Below are 18,682 nucleotides of genomic sequence, written 5' to 3' on the forward strand. Positions count from 1 at the left end.
CACGTAGGTACATATAGATATATTGCAGCAGATCTTTCAAATGTGTCCCTTCTTGAGGTATTGGCTATAACATCTTGCCACCCATGTCTTTGACCCATTATACATGGGAGGTCATTACAACCTTGGTGCTAAGTGCACCAACTTTACCACCATGGTGTAAACTATGTTTACACCATGGTGGATGGCGGATTTAGCGCCCCATTCCAAGGTGAGTGGGGCGGTAAATCCCCATTTTCCCTTCCCCATTCCCATTTTTGCCCCATAGGGCATAATGGGAGTGGGGAAGGCGCTAATTACGCCGCCGTAAATTACGGCGGCGTAATTAGCACCATGGCGGGTTAGTGCCATGGACTTTAACGCCTGCCAAAAGCAGGCGTTAAAGTGGGAATCCGACGTTAACGCCGTCGTTAACCCTTAAGTCCGGGGTTGTAATGACCTCCATGGTATTTAAGGATCTTTACTTTATATTGGGGAAGTGCCTTACACAAATGGGCAATGGAGGTGTCTGCCATTATAATTATATGAAAGCTTAACTTACCATAAAATTCAACAATCTCCGTTTCAACACACTCTCCCACTCCCTTTCCTTTTCTCACCCCCCTCATCACAATTCTTTACAATGTCCTCCCTAAATCACACCAACAATACACAATATCAATCTATTTCATACTTACCTACAAACAATCTAACTGCTTCTCTACCAACACATAAAACACATCTACTGCTGTATTATATACCAAAGCGATACCTGCAAATAATCAACATCAAATGAAATCTATTCTTTTCAGGCTTCTTCCCTTTATACGGGTATCTCCTCTTTTATCTGTTTCCTGGCCCCCGAAGGAGGCTAGGCTTTATGCCCGACCGAGCAATCTTCTCCAACTACTGTTGGAAGTATCTCTTTTCTCTCACTCTTCAATACTCCATAATTACGCTGAAAACAACAATCAACAATTCCCTTCCCCTGATATTCGCTGTACAGATTTTGTCACACACAAGTATACTCACGCTATAGGACCCTGTGGTCCATCGATGTTGAGACACCTCTATCTGTCTGCTCTGCCCTCTGTGCCCAGAGTGCTGACTGCAAAACCGGACAGGACTTGCAGAAACTAGGCTCCTACCAACCTCTTCTTAGGTGCGCATGTAGACCACTCCTAGCAGGCCAACATAGCTGTTCAAGGGGGACACAGCAAGGATTCCTTGACCATCCAAACGACTCTGGGGATCTCAGCAGTGCCTCCAAATATTATGATAGGCCCAAGTATACCAATGAAGAGGAAAAACTCAATAAATAGAGTAACTTCAAGTGTATGAGAAAACCAAGCTTTATTCAAATACGAACGGCCAGGAGAGCGTACATAAGACAATCTCAAAATGGCATTTGGAACAACAAGGTTTTAAGTAAGAAAAAATTCACAGCTGTTGTCATGGTGAGTAATTATCATAAAAACCTTTATTCGCTTAGTGGAATATAGAACATGTAGCTATCTATTGGTTCTTTTACAACAAATAACTCCAGCCATGTTCATCCTTCTAATAATGATACATTTCAATCGAATTTGCCATTGGTTGGCATTCTACTACGCAAGTCGATAAGGTGAAGAAGGTTCTTATTGGTTAATTATGTGTTCATCCAGCCTGTCAATATTTGAAGAGGTGCCAAGGTATGTGGTGGGGAAGGTGAGCTGGGTGAACCACTGTGAGTTACTCCCATCTCGTTCCCATGCCAAGGCTCCCTCTTCCAGACATGTTTATGGCCTTGGCGTCTCGTCCCCCTCTCTAGATACAAAATGACACTAGCATGTGCATTATCTGATTGGTCATGGAATAAATGGTTCTAACCACATGATGAGGGACTGCTGTGCTAAAACCATTTTTGCCAGTGTATTGGATTTTCTACTGTCCTAACGTGTGTGTGAATTTCTTCAGTTGCCGCTTGGGGTGCTATATGTTTATTTATTATGGGATTATTTGGCATGGCAGCTACTTGCACCTGAAATTCAAAGATATGTCTGTTTTCTCGATGCTACCAATAGAAACTAATTAACTTAAATAATTACATGCTGTGCTCCTGGAAACATGATATAGGGCCTCATTACAACCCAGGCGTTAAGGGTTTAACGGCGCCGTCGGCGCCGTTAACCCTTAATGCCTGATTACCATTTTAACGCCTGCTTTTAGCGCTAACCCGCCTTGGTGCTAATTACGGCACCGTAATTTACGGTGTAGTAATTAGCGCCTTCCCCACTTCCATTATGCCCTATGGGGCAAAAATGGGAATGGGGAAGGGTAAATGGGGAATGGGGATTTACCGCCCCACTCACCTTGGAATGGGGCGGTAAATCCGCCATCCACCAAGGTGTAAACAGAGTTTACACCATGGTGGTAAAGTCGGGAACTTACCGCCTGGGTTGTAATGAGGCCCTATAGTGTGGTTTCATCTCTTAGGAATAACTCCCTTTCACACAGTGACCTTGGTGCTTGGACTGCCGTCTGCGCATCCTGAGGCCAGGAATTTTGCATTAAGTTGCAATATTTCAGAATTGAGGGGTCTGTCTGAGAAATGGGGGTACTTCTGCTCTTTCTCCGCCATGTTAGTGTTCTTCATTTCTTGAATGCAGCCATTGATTATTCCTTGATGTGTAGGCTGCAACCTCCCACTACATGCCCATCTCTATACTACTTCTGTAACCCTATCTGTGTATTGTATTTCTTTTCTACTATTCATGGCGGCTAGTGACCATTCGTGTTTTACTGACTATTTACAGAACATTTCTCAGATTGTACTTTTGTTGATGCTTGGGAATGGGTGAGGGTGTGGCCAGGCCTGGTGCAACTCTCATCTGCTCCATTACACTACCCCCTCTGGTCAATTTATTGATCACACCTCCATTCTCCTTTAACCTGTCATATCCATGTTTATGTATCCGTACTTTGCACCCCCCCCCCCCTCAAGCATGGCCAGACCCAGTGCAACAGTCATCTGCACCATAGCCCAGGACATGTCTTCCACTGTCTGGGTCATCCTGATGGTTTGCTTCTCGACGTGTGCTTTTATCCAGCCACAACTTCAATAGTGCATGCTTAAGTAGTCAAAATAATGGACTCTTTCCAAAAGACACCCATTTACTTTGAAGGCTCTATATGCCTTGCAAGCCTTGCACATCTTCATAACTGATGACTTTGCAACATTGATTTTCAGTTTCCTAATATTCCTAATATGTATCAAATTAACGTATAACATTAACATATAAGTCCAATAAAATCTGTAGGACGTTAGGTGTCTGTGCAAACAGTACTACGTAATTGGCATATGCAAGCAGGGACAGTCTGCTTGTATCTAAGTATATGTCACCTTCATCATTGTTTGTGGTACATATGCAGGCCATCTAGATAAAATGTAATGATTGATTAGCCATTTTGAAAGGCCAGAATCGGGACTCGGATAATGAGGCATAGTTTAAAGTGTTAGTTTTTGTCAATTCCCAAAAATGTGTTCTCTACTACTAGCACCACTGTCCCCATTGTATAAAATGAAGTAAAAAAAGGGTGGATAAAAAGGACACTCATCAGATGTCTGTAAAATAATAACAAAGCCCTCTGCATTCCTGCTCTAACCTGCTTACTAGCTTGCTTAATTTCACTATCTTAAAGGAAAACAACAAAAACAACAAAGGAAGACTTTGGCAGGGATGGCTGCTGGCTTCTGCCCCAACAATGTCTGTTTTATTAAAGGCATTACCCTGTTGATTAAGTTTAAAAAAAGTACAGTTCTTAACATGCTGGAAGGCTACCCGGGTGTCCCAGTACATGGCTCTCTCTGTCTCTTCCCAACCTGGGATTCTTTCCATCTTTATCCCCTCTGGAATTCTTCCAATGCTTCATCCTCCACTCTATAAGGTTCTCTCACTCTCCACTGCCCACTCTGGGGTTTTCTCAGTTTTCCCCACTCTGGGGCTGTTCTTATTCTCACTCTCCAATCTGGGGTGTTTTCATGCTCCCTCCACTCTGTGGAATCCTCTTACTCTCAATCTGTGGTTTTTTTTCAGCCTTTGTGTGCTCTGGGTCTCTTTCTCTCTCGCCTCCCTGCTCTGGGGTTTGCGTCTCTTTTCTCTCTCTTTCACCTGCTTCCCTTTCCAATGTAATCTCGGCAAAACTGATATAATCAAGTGTTTTTCCACAGGGCGGTGTTGAGTCAATCGGCTATCCTGCTGTCGCTTAGCCACTTATGTGACGTTTCCTCTTGGCTCCGAATCGGCTTTGCAAGGCTCTTCTCTCTCCTTCCCGCCACTCGGTCTGTATAGAGTCAGCTGTGCAACGTTACAGCCATGCTCCTCTTTGTCCTCCTAAGGGTCTTCTCCAGTCTTCTCACAACTTCTGGGGGCTGCCATATGCAGCTTACAGACACTTTCTGAGAGTCCACTGTGTATCAAATAGGAGTGACTAGATCTCACAGGCCCTTACGGCCATGAAGCACGGGAAGCAGAGGAAAAAGAGAAGGGGGCAGACTTACTGAAGGCTCAATTCTCCCCTCCCTGGAAACTTGAGGGGTGTAAAGAGGGATTCACCAACATAAAGGTTTTGCATGAGATGATCTTGATAGTGGGACATACTATAGATATGGGGATTAGCAGGGTAGGTGGTTCAGTAATTTCTAGGGTAATATTGTAGGAGAGTTTTGGTTTGTGTGGGGATGCAAATGTAATCAAATTAATGGAAGTGATAATTGAGAAAGGTTCGGAGGAGGAGGGGAGACATTATATTGTGTGGCCCTGATATTAGAACAGGGCTTCTCAACTAGGGGAGGACAGGGGGTGGGAGAAGGGAAATGGTGTAGTATGGTTAACTATGGATATGGATGGGTGGAGTGCCAGGAACTGCAAAATGATTTTACGGAGGGATGTATTACACAAATGTTTACATTTCCAGAGAATTCAAGAACAAGTTGATCACCATCTCCTGAGACTATAATATTTAATACACGTTCAGTGACACAGTGAGGTTTGGCACACTAACTGTGAAGGGTCTAAATTCCCTGGGAAAGAGGGCACTGTCAGTGAGATTGTTTAGGCAAGAATAATTGGACATATTGTTAATTCAGGAAACTAGATATAAAAGGCCTCATCACGACTTGGGTGGTAACGGTAACTCTATTAGCGCGGGCGGTATTAGCCCTACCGCTGAACTCCCCGGCGCTAATAGCGCCGGATCACGAGTTTGGCGGTAATGTAAGTCCCCATTCCCCACTGAGCCCATTCGGGAATGCCCCATTCCCCATTGGGCTCAATGGGGAATCTTCGCGCTAATACCGCCGGCGGATTTCCCGCCGGCGGTAATAGCGCAAATTTTCAGCGGATTTCCCCCCAGCTCAGAGCTGGGGCGAAATCCGCCGAAGCCCTGATTCGGCGGACCCTTAAATCTGGCGGTAATAGCGCTACCGCCGGATTTAAGGGTTACCGCCAAAGTCGTGATGAGGCCCAAAGTGTGGGAGGAATTTGAGATTAGAAGACATTGGATGGGGGGGCAATTGGGCATCAGACACACATAAGAATGGAGTAGTAGGAATTTGTTTATGAAGTCTCTAGAGTTCAAAGTGCAAGATGTCAAACAAGGTCTGGGATGTAGATAAAGAGAGCAGCACACTTGATCAGTTGGAAAGAGGGCTTGTGATATGTTGTACAATTGTAATATGGTTATGGACCCCAAGATGAATAGGAACTTGTCTAGAGAAGGCATGCAATATACGGGGAAGCAGCCAAGGAGCATTTTTGCAAAATCTTGTAAGGAACCACTTCCTGGACACTTCGAGGGAGACACTCTTTAGCAAGAACGAATACACATCCCACATCAAACTTACACACAAATCGATCATAGCTTCATTGAAGCAGGACAGGGGTATCTGTTAAAAGAAGCCTCTATTAATGTGGTGGGATGGTCGGTGCTAGATTTAGTGACAATCGTGATTACCATTTGGGATAAGATAAGATAAAAATGGAAAAGAAATTGATATGTAATCACACATTGTTTAAAGGCAAAGTCTTTGAGGAAGAGATGAGAGAACATATCAAAAATATCTTTCAGACCAATGATACAGGGGATGTTGGGCCGAATATGGTATTGGAGGTGGGATAATCCACCCTGAATGATCATATCTAAAGGTGCAGCAAAAAAGAGAGAATGGGCATCAATAGAAGACAGATTAAAGAGAGAGATTAGAGCACTACAAGCTAAGTCTAGGTGACCTGGAGTGGGGAAAGAATACAAGGTGCTCGGTAAATTGAAGGAACTGAGGGGACTGTGGACCAATAAGATATTTGCCAAAGTCCTCTGCAAACAGACTTCTATGAAAAAGGGGAAAAGGTGACTGCCATGCTGGCAAATGAATTAAGATTGCCACGAGCGGAAAGGGTACATGAGATAAAATGAGAGGAAGGAAGGCTATTTAAGGTCCCAAATGAAGTGGCATATAGATGTGGGGGATTCTATTGTGAACTATATAGAGCTGAAGAGGGGGTTGACGTGAGTGAGGTGGAGGTGTTCCTTGTTGCACATTAGATCCCAGAGTTAGATCTCGAAGATCAATTGACCTTAGAGGCTTCCATTGAGATACCAGAGGTGATTGGCATAATAAGATCTATGAAATAGGGGAAAGCCACAGGGAGTGTATAATGTATTGCTGGCTTTTACAAGAGATATGCTGAGGTTTTTGCACCTTAAATACAGAAACTATTCAATTCTATATTAGGAGTAGAGGAGGTGCCAGAAACATTCCTTCCTGCAAGGGTGATTGTACTTCATAAATATGGCCACCAGAAACAAGATTGTGGCTCCTATAGACCAATCTCCCTATTAAATTGTGATGCTAGAATCTATACAAGGATCTTGGCAAACAGGCTGTGTAGCTTATTACCTAAGCTAATCCATTCTGATCATGTAGGTTTGGTTAGGCAAAATCTTCATTATTTAGGGGATAAAATCACAAAAGACCTGATGGATTTGTATGGAGCTAATTATCCAGCCTTAGTGTTGCACATCCTTGAAGATATGACATGGCAGGAATTGATAACTCTCTTATAGGGTGGGAGGTTGTCAACTATTGAGATGAACCTGCTCCCTCATACATTGTTTTTATTCCAGATCCTGCTGGTTGAGGACCCACCCTTATTCTTCGACGATGCTAGGAGATAGCTGACATGCTTTATGTGGCAAGGGAAGAAGGCAAGGGTGGTCTACAATGACCTGATGTGGGGGAAGAAAGAGGGGGGTACAGGCCTTCCACATCAGGAACATTATTATGAGACGGCACAGCTTGCAGTGCTGGTCGACCATCTGAGACGTAACACTGACAAATAATGGGTGACATTAGAGAACGTTTTAGTTTTAACACAATAGGATGAAATAGGGGAATAGGGGAATTCTGGGAAATGAGATCCGGAGAATGGTTTTGAACCACCCAGTTCTGAAGGTGCTCTGGTCAATCTGGAAAAAGCAGGGAGTCATTAAGGGCGTGACATCATGGCCCTCACCCCACAGCTGTATATAAGCACACAGATCCAATATCAGATCCAAGAACCACTGAGATCTCAAATGTGGCCTTAGCAAGGCCTGGTGAGAGTGGGTCAAATGTGGAAGAGCGTAAAATGCTTCAACTTAGATAGCCTCCAGAATGTGCTGCCCCCTGTCTACTTGTATGTATTTGCAACTAAGAGGAGTACTGACTGACCCCAAATGGGCAAGTTTTGTAGCTAGGCCAGTTACTGATTTTGAAACAGTTTTAGACACACAAAAAATATCAAAGGGTTTGGTGACTACTTTGTATAGTGCACTAATGCCAACTGGAGCCACAAAGGAAATTACCCAATAAAAACATTGGGAAAAAGATACGGGAATGGGCATTGATAGTGGGCGATGGCAACACATATGTTGCAGTGCATGGAAAGCCTCTCTGTCTATGCAATATTAACTGCCTAACTATAGGTTGTTAACTATATGCCCTGCAGAGGTTATCGAAAATGTATGCAATGGTTAGAACTGATTGCCGGAGGGGCTGCAGAGAGAGATGTTCCTATTGGCACATGTGGTGGGGCTGTCACCGGGTGCTTGTGCTGTTTCGGATGGAAGAAGAAGGGCAACTGCCTAACACTGTCTCACACATGCTCAAACATTTTTTTCTTGCAGATAGAACGTGCCTTTGAATGCATTGGAAAATATCACAATTGCCAAATTATAAAGAATGGGTGGGGAAAGCTAAAGAAACTCACTCTTCTTACTTACCCACAAGGGAAGCCGACCCTGCACAGAGGAAGCCCTCGAAGAAAAGGCTTGTTCTGCGCCAGTTCTGTGCATGTACCGTGGCGTGTCTTACCCCTTTTGCCTCCACCAGGATAAACAGAGTGAAGTCTCTCTACGCTTACATCGCATCTGCCCATGTAAGTGGAATGCAAACTCCCTCAGTGTTAGATGTAAGCAGCTCTCAGGAACTTGGTAACCATATGATCTTTGTGAACTGTTTCACTATTCCACCCGTCCTTGCCTCAGCCATGCCATACCGTGACTATCTATCTCCCGTAGCAAGCACCGAGAAATTAAATGATTGATATCACATTGCCTACAGGTCTAAACCGCCTCATTTTGAGTTCATATATATTGACTACCCAACTGAGATATATAGTTAGTGTCTATACCTAGAATATCTAGAATACCGTCAGCCCACTCATAGACTCTGCCAAGATAAGACTAATCCAATAGGGTACTCTTTACAAAACCATACTATCGATCCAATCTGCATTATTACGATCCCATATACCATTGCAAATGTTAGACTACCCCACTTTATAAACTGTTCTAGCTTCCATTGTGTGTACCACCACTATTTGGACTAGCCTAGTCCTTTGTGTACTGCCATTCTCATGTGTACCACCACTATTTGTGAACTAGCCTAGCCCTTTGTGTACTGCCATTCTCATGTGTACCACCACTATTTTGAACTAGTCTAGTCCTTTGTGTATTGCCATTCTCATGTGTATCACCACTATTTTGAACTAGCCTAGTCCTTTGTGTACTGCCATTCTCATGTGTACTGCCACTACTTGAAGTAGCCTAGGATTGCTCCTCTATTTCTACACATACAGACCCCTGCATCTAAGGGCTCCTAAACACACGTCCACTGTGTACATGGCAGCCCTTTGAAGATCCACACTAATCTTAGCTACAATACTTCCTCTACTTAATAACAAACCCGTATCCCATTTCCCTTTCAAAAATCTCCCACCACTACTATCACATGCCCCCCACACACTCACCATGACCTTTGCCCATGATGCCCACAATCAGGCACTCATGCTCAGCCAGCTACTCAGCCCACTAGAATGGATTTGACGATTTGCTGCACCTCCCACACTGTGGAACCCATGCCCTGTGAAGGACAGAAACCTGAGACATGGCTTCCGGTTCTTACACCATGGGACACCTAACAAAAAAATACCCCTGTCACCCTTATACTAACCCAACACAATCCAGCCCTATGCACATCTTGGACAACACCCAAAAAAAGCCTATCAGCATAGTTGAACACCCTCTGATTAGAGGCGCTCTCATCAATGCTAGGTCGCTGGTCGCCCATGTGCTTGACATTGCAGACCTTATCTCTGCTAACAACCTTCACTTTCTGGCTATTACTGAAACTTGGCTGCATCAGGCAGCAGGCCCAGCTCTGTCCCTCGCCATGCCTGAGCATTACTCAATATTAAGGAACGACAGGGACTCAGGTAAAGGAGAAGGAGAAGCCTTTATCGCCAAAACATCTCTTGGCCTTAAAGCGACCCCTTCGTCCAGCTTCCGGTCTGACAAACTTCTGTCAGTTAAGTTCCAACTCTCCGCAGGACAAACTATCCTTATGCACCTCATTTATAGACCACCAGGCCTCATCTCCTCATTCGAGGAAGATATATCTGACCTCCTGACTACTAATACCAAAACTGGTTCTCAAATCATCCTACTTGGAGATTTGAATTTAGGCCTTGGTGACCCTAATGACGTGAACACGATATCCCTGGAAAATACTATCTCCCAACTAGGGTTCAAGCACAGGGTCACAGCCCCAACACATAACAAAGGCAGAACCTTGGATTTGTTGGCGGATCACAACTGCTCCAACTCCATCCTTAAAGATGAACAAGTTGCCTGGTCAGACCACCATGTCATCTCCTTCACCATCCAAGGGAAGGAGCAGCCAAACACCTTACCGGTTACTATCCCACAAACCCTCTCCGAAAAAAAAACAACAAAAAAAATACATCAATTTACAATCGGTATCCCTACAAAATATCCCAACCCAAAATATCACCCTACATATGGCCGTTTGTCTCGCCATAGGTGATATTTTTGGAGGGGGTAATTTGTGGGAGTGGGGTTGTGGGGATATTAACACATGGAACCCTTCAATCTAGAATCAAACAGAAAAAGACTAGCCTAGCTAAAAAAGCAACCACTCCACTACCTCCCACTTCTAAAACTCCAACCTGCCCTCCCTTCTCTTTCGCCCCTGTCATAACGGAAGAAGTGGAAAGCATCTTCAAAGGCCTCAAGCCATCAAGATGCCAAGGGGACACCTGCCCAGCCTCCATCATTCAGGAAGGCACCAACAATCTGGCCCCTTTCATAACAGCCCTAATCAACGCTTCCTTCAAAATGAGCTCAGTCCTTAGTAGCCTCAAGGAGGCTAGGGTCATGCCCCATCTAAAAAAAAAAAATCCTAGACCCTAACAACCCCACTAATTACAGGCCAATCACCACTGTCCCCTACATCCCAAAGATTTTAGACAGAGTGGCCTACTTGCAAATCCAGAAGCACCTGGAAGAGAAAAACGTTTTGGGCCGTAGACAATCTGGCTTCAGCCCAAGGCACGGAACAGAGACAGCCCTCCTGGACTTAAAAATTCAGATAGATGAGGCAAAGGACAAGGGCAATCTAGCCATTCTCCTGCTGCTTGACCTTTCGGCAGCCTTCGACCTCGTTGACCACAAGATCCTCACAGAACATCGGACAGCGTCAGTGGCATTCTCCAGCCAGGCGAGCGCCTGGGTCCAATCCTTCCTAGCTGAACGAACCACCTGGGTCTTCTCGCCTAGGGCTTCCACTCACCCCAACCTTTGTGGCATCCCACAAGGTTTGTGTGTCTCGCCGGCCTTATACAATATCTTTTCAAAGCTATTGTTCGACCGCCTTGATAACCTGGATGTCATATACACAAACTATGCTGACTATGCTGATGATATCCAGGTCCTCATCACCAGGTTGCTATGAAGAGGACTCCACACGGATTAACAACCTCTACCTGGAGATCCAAGCCTGGATGGCAAAACATGGCTTATGCCTCAACGATGAGAAAACTGAGCTCCTTCTCGTCGGCTCCCAACGACGGCTAAACAAACTAGATCCCTGCTACACCTCTATCAACATAGATGGTAACCTAATCACAGTGGCCAAAGAAATCAAAACCCTAGGGGTTTATTTGGATAACACACTCTCGCTCAAAAAACAAATAAACACCACAGCCTCCTCCAGGGCTACACTAATAAGCTCATCAATGCCTGCAAAGCCTTCCTCTCGCCTTCCAGCTGCATTACACTAGCCAGAGCACTCGTGCTCTCAAAAATTGACTATTGTAATACTCTCTTCCTTGGCACTTCAGAGCGCAATTTGAACAAACTGCAGGTGCTTCAAAATAATGCCCTCAGAGCAGCTCTGAGTATCCCACGGCACACACACACATATCCAGCTTCAGACAAGATGTCCATTGGCTCCCTTTACGAGACAGAATCACCCTTAGATCACTCGTCTTCGTCCACAAATGCCTTTCTAATGATGCCCCCAAGTACCTGGCAGACAAGTTCAACAAACACACCTCAGCCAGACCAACTAGAACGCTGTATTCTCATTGCCTATCCATTCCCAAATTCTCCCTAAAATAAGCAGGCGGCTTCAGTTTCCCGGTCCTAGCAGCCAAACAATGGAATGCTATACCTATGAACCTTAGAGCAGAACCATCCTTTTGGACCTTCAAAGCAAAAACTAAGTCTTGGCTCGCCAACAAGAACTCTCCCATTATATGATATATTAACCAATGTCCCACTACTGTATTTTTTTTTGTGTCTGCCCCTCGACCACCATGTAACCCGGTCATTTGCACTTACTGTTATTATCTTGTATGTCTTTAATCTGTTGTAACCTGCTTCTAAGTCTCTGGAGCCCAGTTACCTCAGGGTTTGGCGTGTGGTAAAAATAAAGAAACTAAACTAAACAACGAAAACTATTACAGCCCTACTTCAAGAGTACCCCCGAAATCTGCGGTCTGGATGGTTGACATTTAAAGAAAAAAACGAAGGAGATAGTGAACACCAGAAAGCAGACAATGAAAAGAACTAGAATATAAAGTCTTAGGAGCCCAAAAGTTGACACAAAATTGATTGTTTATAATGGGAGCGATGCCTGGAAAGGGAGATTAGGAGGAGGGATGTTTGGGAGTTGTGGGTAGGAAGCGCGAGATGAGTAAGGAGGGAAATCACTTGAAGGAATATGATGGGCCATAGCAATATAAGGTCATCATATTGTGACTGATGCAGCAAGGCACAAGTACACACTATGCTTATGGCCTGGAGATTATGAAAGGGGAATCTGATTAGCAGATTTCCCTTTCGGAGATGGGAATACCTGCATCTTTTTATTATTTCATAAAAATGAAAAATGCTGGGACTTTCACACCCTTGCCAGATGGCAATTCGTCACATATTAACATATATTTTTTTACAGTCAGTGCTTTATATGGTTTGACCATGGTACGGATGGCCGAGGCTAGGTTCCAGGTGGGGTCAGCACGAGGATATGAGGTGTCCATTCTGTGGGAAGTTTGTGGGTTTTTGGACCTATTTTATACAGTTCCTAAAGCTGTCGCACAAGCACAAACTTCATTGTCAAACGTTGCTTTCCTTTCACTTATAGAAGGCATTGTTTTTTATTTAGGCCATTCTTTGTTCTTTTTCAGTTCTTTTAGTCAGTGAGGATGTGTTCAGATGTTAGTTTTGGTATAAAGATATGGGCTTCATTGCGAGTTTGGTGGTAACCCGCAGGTGCCACCGGCCGGTTCCCGCCTACTCGTAACACCATTCAGCTGGCCTGGGATGTCAGACAGCGGAAAATGTAAGTCCCCAATCGCCATAGGACTCCATGGGAATGGGGGCACGGAAGCACCAGCACTGTTGCTAACTGTGCCGGTGCTTCCGTGCAAACCATGCCTGCAGGGGCTGGTGCCCCCAGCAGCTCAAACCTGCTAGGCTAGGATCAAGGGCCCCTGCAGGCATCCTTTTAGTCTGGCGTCCGGAATTGGTGCCAGTAAGCTGCATGCGGCACCCATATTCCCGGATCGACGGACTTAAAATTAGGCCCATGGATGTTCTATTTAAAAAAATACACATTTCATACAAAACATCTGGTGAAATTTACTGTTTTAAGGATGTAGATGGAACACATTTTGTCATTGACAAATGCTTACCTATGCTGAGCTGATATTCAACCTTGTTTTTGTGAACGTGAAAATAACTCTTAAAAAAAGTATTATACTAAATATCTACAATGCCACTGTTGAAGACTATGAACTGTGCCTATTTTTGAATTGAGTTATAGGTACTCTTTTGATCTCTACTTTGTTTTACAGCGTTATTCTCTGCCCCACAAAAATAATCATTATATGAAATTAAGAATTTAAAAACCGGCTATCCACAGCTTCGCAAAGCTATTCACTTTCAAGTTGAGCCCTCTGCTTGCTTAATTTCAGCATAAAGATAAACTTTATCCTGGTCACAATCGCAACATCTTTTTAATATATTCCTTGTTCTGCTTCTGAATATTAATATGTGTTAATTATTAATGTTGCCTTTGGCATTGCAAGATATACAAGTTTTAATTAGTGTACTGTACTCCTCTACAATTAAAAAATAATTGATGTCCACACTTATTGGCGGTTCCTGTGATCTCCTTAGCTGTTGTTGTCAACAAAACCCTTAAAAACAAGTTCAACAATGTTTCGCTGTCCACTTAATTTACGCAGCAGTCTTTACAGACAAATCTTTTATGATAAAACAGAATAGTGCTCAGAGTAAATGATATGCAAATATATTAAATAGATAGTGGAAATATAAAGTTAAATGGTACAAGAAAAACAATCGCAACCATTACAATATTTTTAACCAATCAGCGTACTTCCCTTGGAAGAATCCAGTGTTGATAATTATATTCAGTTTCTAATTGGTGTGGCCATCTTTGATGTGCTGTGCACCTTTCAGTTCAGATTCTTTCATTGATAAATCCATTGTTTTTTACTTGCAAGGTTGACTGTATCTAACTGTGTTATACATAATGATACAATATGTTGCTATACTATTTCAAATGCTTCTTTTCTGGTTCTCTGCACCATGCTGGCCATCTTCAAATACTTTGTATGTCAAACTCATATCTGCATGTATTTTGTTGAACTGTAACATGCGTACCATCGTGGGTGGGGCATGCGTGCCATTAAACGAGAGGGGTAGTTGAGGTTTCTAATTAGATGTAAAAACAGCATATCCTCTACCATAGTGCATTGACTGCACTTGACACAGATCACGAACACACTAGACAGGCATATTTCTCTTTAACTATGACAACTATGACTAGGCAATCATTTTCTAGGTTCCTTTAAATTAAGTAGAGGAGACCAGTTAGGCAAACTAGTCCCCTCTGCATAATTTTCATCATTTGCACTTCAGAGTGCAAATGAGAGAAGCACAATTGAGTCTAAACGGCCTTCACCTCTCACATTTGCACTCTGCACTGCAAACTGAGTAACCCCTGTCTGCCATTTACACATGGAGGGAGTGTGTGCAAAGGATTTCTAGGGATTCCACCTGCTGCTTGCTGGTGTAAAAAGCAGGCAGATGCCACGGGAATCAACAGCACTTACGCTAGCATAAACACGCCATTCTGGCATGAATGCTGTCACATTTTTTTGTTGTAGAGGAAGGGGGAGGCGGAAACATGATTTGCAATCTGTGTCTCTCGCCCGTCATACAAATGCACAAAAATGAGGAGCAATATTAAAAAAAAATGTAAAAGCTGTCCTCAGATTTTTGTACATTTGTTTTATGCTACTCTTCCATCAACATGATTTTTGTGATGAATCTCTGTTACGCATGTTGTTAGCTCAATGACTAAGGCGCATATAGACTGCCTTTTGGAGAATAAGCTGTAGAGCACCACTCTTGAAATGGTGTTTTGTTAGATAAACCTATACAAATTACAATCTGGAAAAAAGCAGACCTAGCTTAACTTTGGGCTCTCACAGTATTTCCTTTGGAGTCAAGATTTACTCATTGAGATACTCCACTCTCTTAGAGCCTTTTAAAACTATGACCATTGTCTGGGCTACTCACAGTTCATATAGTCTTTCAGAATTTCAGTTTGAATACTACTCACCACATAGGTAGTGACATCTACAGATAATTGTTTGCTCCCAGACCTGGTGACAGAGTAATATGTAAATATAAATCACGGCTGGTTTTGATGTGGTGATATCTTGGAAACTACAATTATAGTAGACAAAAGCCGTTGGGGGGTCATTTTGTTGAACACTGTAATTGCATCTAGAGCACCACCAACACTTGCACGTGCGTGCTGTGCTGTAACTCTCAAAGCAGATTGGAAAAGGCAAGAGTAAAATGAGGCAAAATAACCTTTACTTCTCAGCTTTACTCTCCACTTTGAGAGAAATAATCCTCAGCCTGCAAAAAAAGCTTTGCAGGCAGCATTTTATTATAGATTCTGATGGAATAGCAAGCCATGTTCCATGTTCTGATGTGTGCCTCTACTACTGAACAATTAACACAGAGTGCACATGATGTCACTTCAACTATGTTGCATGCTCCGCCTAATGTCGCTAATGCCTTGTGTACCCAACAGTATGACTCTGCCATGCTTGCAGTCCTAAATGATGACCTAACATCTGTCATACCATCCCACAAAGTGCTGCCTATATCGCCTTAGACCACCACCTTGTTTGTTCTTTTTTTTATTTGAAAAATGTACGGTTTTAACATATGTAAAAACATTTGTTTCAATTCTACTAACATTACACTAAACTCCTCCAAACCAATAGTTCTTCACATCACAGAAAGAAAGAAGGCAGATAATCAGAAACAAGGATAAGAACACATCAGCCAGTTTGTGCACAACATGCAAAGAGACAATTCATTTGCTGTTCATTTTCACCAAAACACAGAATTGAACCTTGAGGTCACAGCTCAAAACAGGCATTTCAGAAGTGCATCTAGATAGTTTACAATTGCACCAAAATGTTTTACATTTTCACCAGATGAAATCTTGAGCTACCAAGTGAACATATCATCATCTAAGGGAGCAAATTGACCCAGATGTATAGATCGCAAGGCACTAGTTTTCTCACACTCAATAATGAGGTGTTTCAGCGATTCAACTGCCAATGAACAGAAGCGACATAGATTGTCTTTTGCCAGTTTGTCTTTTCGTTGCCAAAGAATTTCCTTAGATTTCAAGATATTCAATCGAAACCTGAGGAATTGCTCGCGGTAGTAGCGAAAAGGAGAATGCATGAAATAATGCGACAGGAGATTTAACTTTTTTTGACCAATGTCTAGCCAGTGTGTTGAGGATAGTTTTTCTCGTTTGTCTATGTTGATGATCCAAGCCCAAGACTCGAATTTCTTTTTTGCAACTTGTGGTCTGGTCAAAAGATCAAACTCAGAGATTCCCGCGCCATCAACCCAAGCTTGTACTCTCGAACGCCACATATCTAATAAGGTAGCATTGACATCAACATAGAATTTGTTGAATATTTGGTAGGCGGGCATTGGATTCTCAACTGACATTTTTCGCAGTAATGTGATTGATTTCCAAATCACATGGCTATGCAGTGAATTCAATGACAGTTCATCTCGTAACAATATCATTGAGACACATTGTGGTAATGGAGAACATAGTGCCAAAAATGCCCCTCTATAGAGTTCCAAATGTGCTCGCTGATGTTACAGCTGACCTCAGCACCAAAAGTTAGTATAGGTACTACCTTTTGTAGGTAGAACGGTAAGACCGGGGATAATGAAAATTTACCATAACTTTTGTTTATTTTTGCTGCTTGAAAGGCAAGCCTCATAGTTTTTAGTTTCAGGTCTTTCACCCATTGATGTTCACAAATAGAACTGTTAAACTGCACACCCAAGTATCTTATTGAGTCTACAGTGTCAAGGAACTAGCCATCTACAGTCCATCTAAACGCCTTTGTCTTTTTACTTGCAGCAGTGCCAATTGCCACAATTGTTGTTTTTTCAGTGTTAACTGTGAGCTCATTGATCGTTAGGTACTCATATAAAGAGTTGAGCAACCTTTGAAGACCAATATGAGTTCTAACAATTACCACCAAATCTTCTGCGTAGGCAATGCAATTTACTGGAACACGGTTAATCTTTGGGGAAAAACAGTGAACATGACCTAGATGATCCGGTAAATCCGCCGAAAATAGTTTGAACAGATCTGCGGCAAGGGGGCACCCCTGCTTTAGACCCCTTGCCGTTGGAATGGGATCATACAGGTCTCCATTTCTATTTAGGCGTACCCGGATTGAGGTTTTCGAATGAAGAGCCATGATTGGATCAAGAATATTTAGTGGGCACTTCCACTTTCTTAATTTGTTCCAGAGGAGGCCTCTATACAATCGAAGGCCTGCTTCATATCAATAAATGCTAGGTAGATGTTATACCTGTCTTTCTGAGCTTCAAATTTCAGGATTGTGAGAATCAAGAGGTTAACCACCTTGTTTGTTCTTCCTGCAATCAATGAAGACTCCCCACACCACCTCATGGCCAGAAACATCTCCCCCTACCATACTACTAGAGTTCCACCAGTAGTATCATGCCCACCCCTCCTGCTACCACTGCCACCCACCATGCAGGGCCTTGTTCCCCCCACACAACTACCTCCACTTCCCCCACTAGCCATGTGCCCAAACTTACTTATCGCACTTGACCCACCTATCCAGGATGAGGTCACCCGCTACCTAACTAATCCTACCTCACTCAACTCACTAAGTAATAAGCACTGAGACCTGCATATAAGGCCATCACACGTCCTGCCCGAGCTAATCTAGTCTCACTGACCAATACCATGCTCTTCCTCCCCCTCCCCTATACAGCCCATCCCAACCACCTGCCAATGGTCCTAAAAACCTGCCAAGTGACACCAGTGCCCTGCTACCAGAACTACCCATGTCCACGACTGCCCTGCCACCAACGCTACCCATGCCCAAGACTGCCCTGACACCAGCACTACCCATGCCCATGACTTCTCTGCCACCAGTGCTACCCATACCCACGTCTGCCCTGCCACCTGCGTTACCCATGCTCATGAGTGCCCTGCCACCTGTGCTATGCATGCACACGAGTGCCCTGCCACCTGCGCTACCTAAGCCTACTAGTGCCCTGCCACCCGTGTTATCCAAGCTCACGACTGCCCTGCCACTTGCGTTACCCAGGCCTATGTATACCCGCCCACTGTCCTGCTCTACGCAAGCTATGCGCCATCTAGGCCCAATCACACAAACACTACCTCCCCTCCATA

The sequence above is a fragment of the Ambystoma mexicanum genome, chromosome 1p, assembly GCF_040938575.1.
Source record: "Ambystoma mexicanum isolate Mex_15411 chromosome 1p, UKY_AmexF1_1, whole genome shotgun sequence".
NCBI lineage: Eukaryota > Metazoa > Chordata > Amphibia > Caudata > Ambystomatidae > Ambystoma > Ambystoma mexicanum.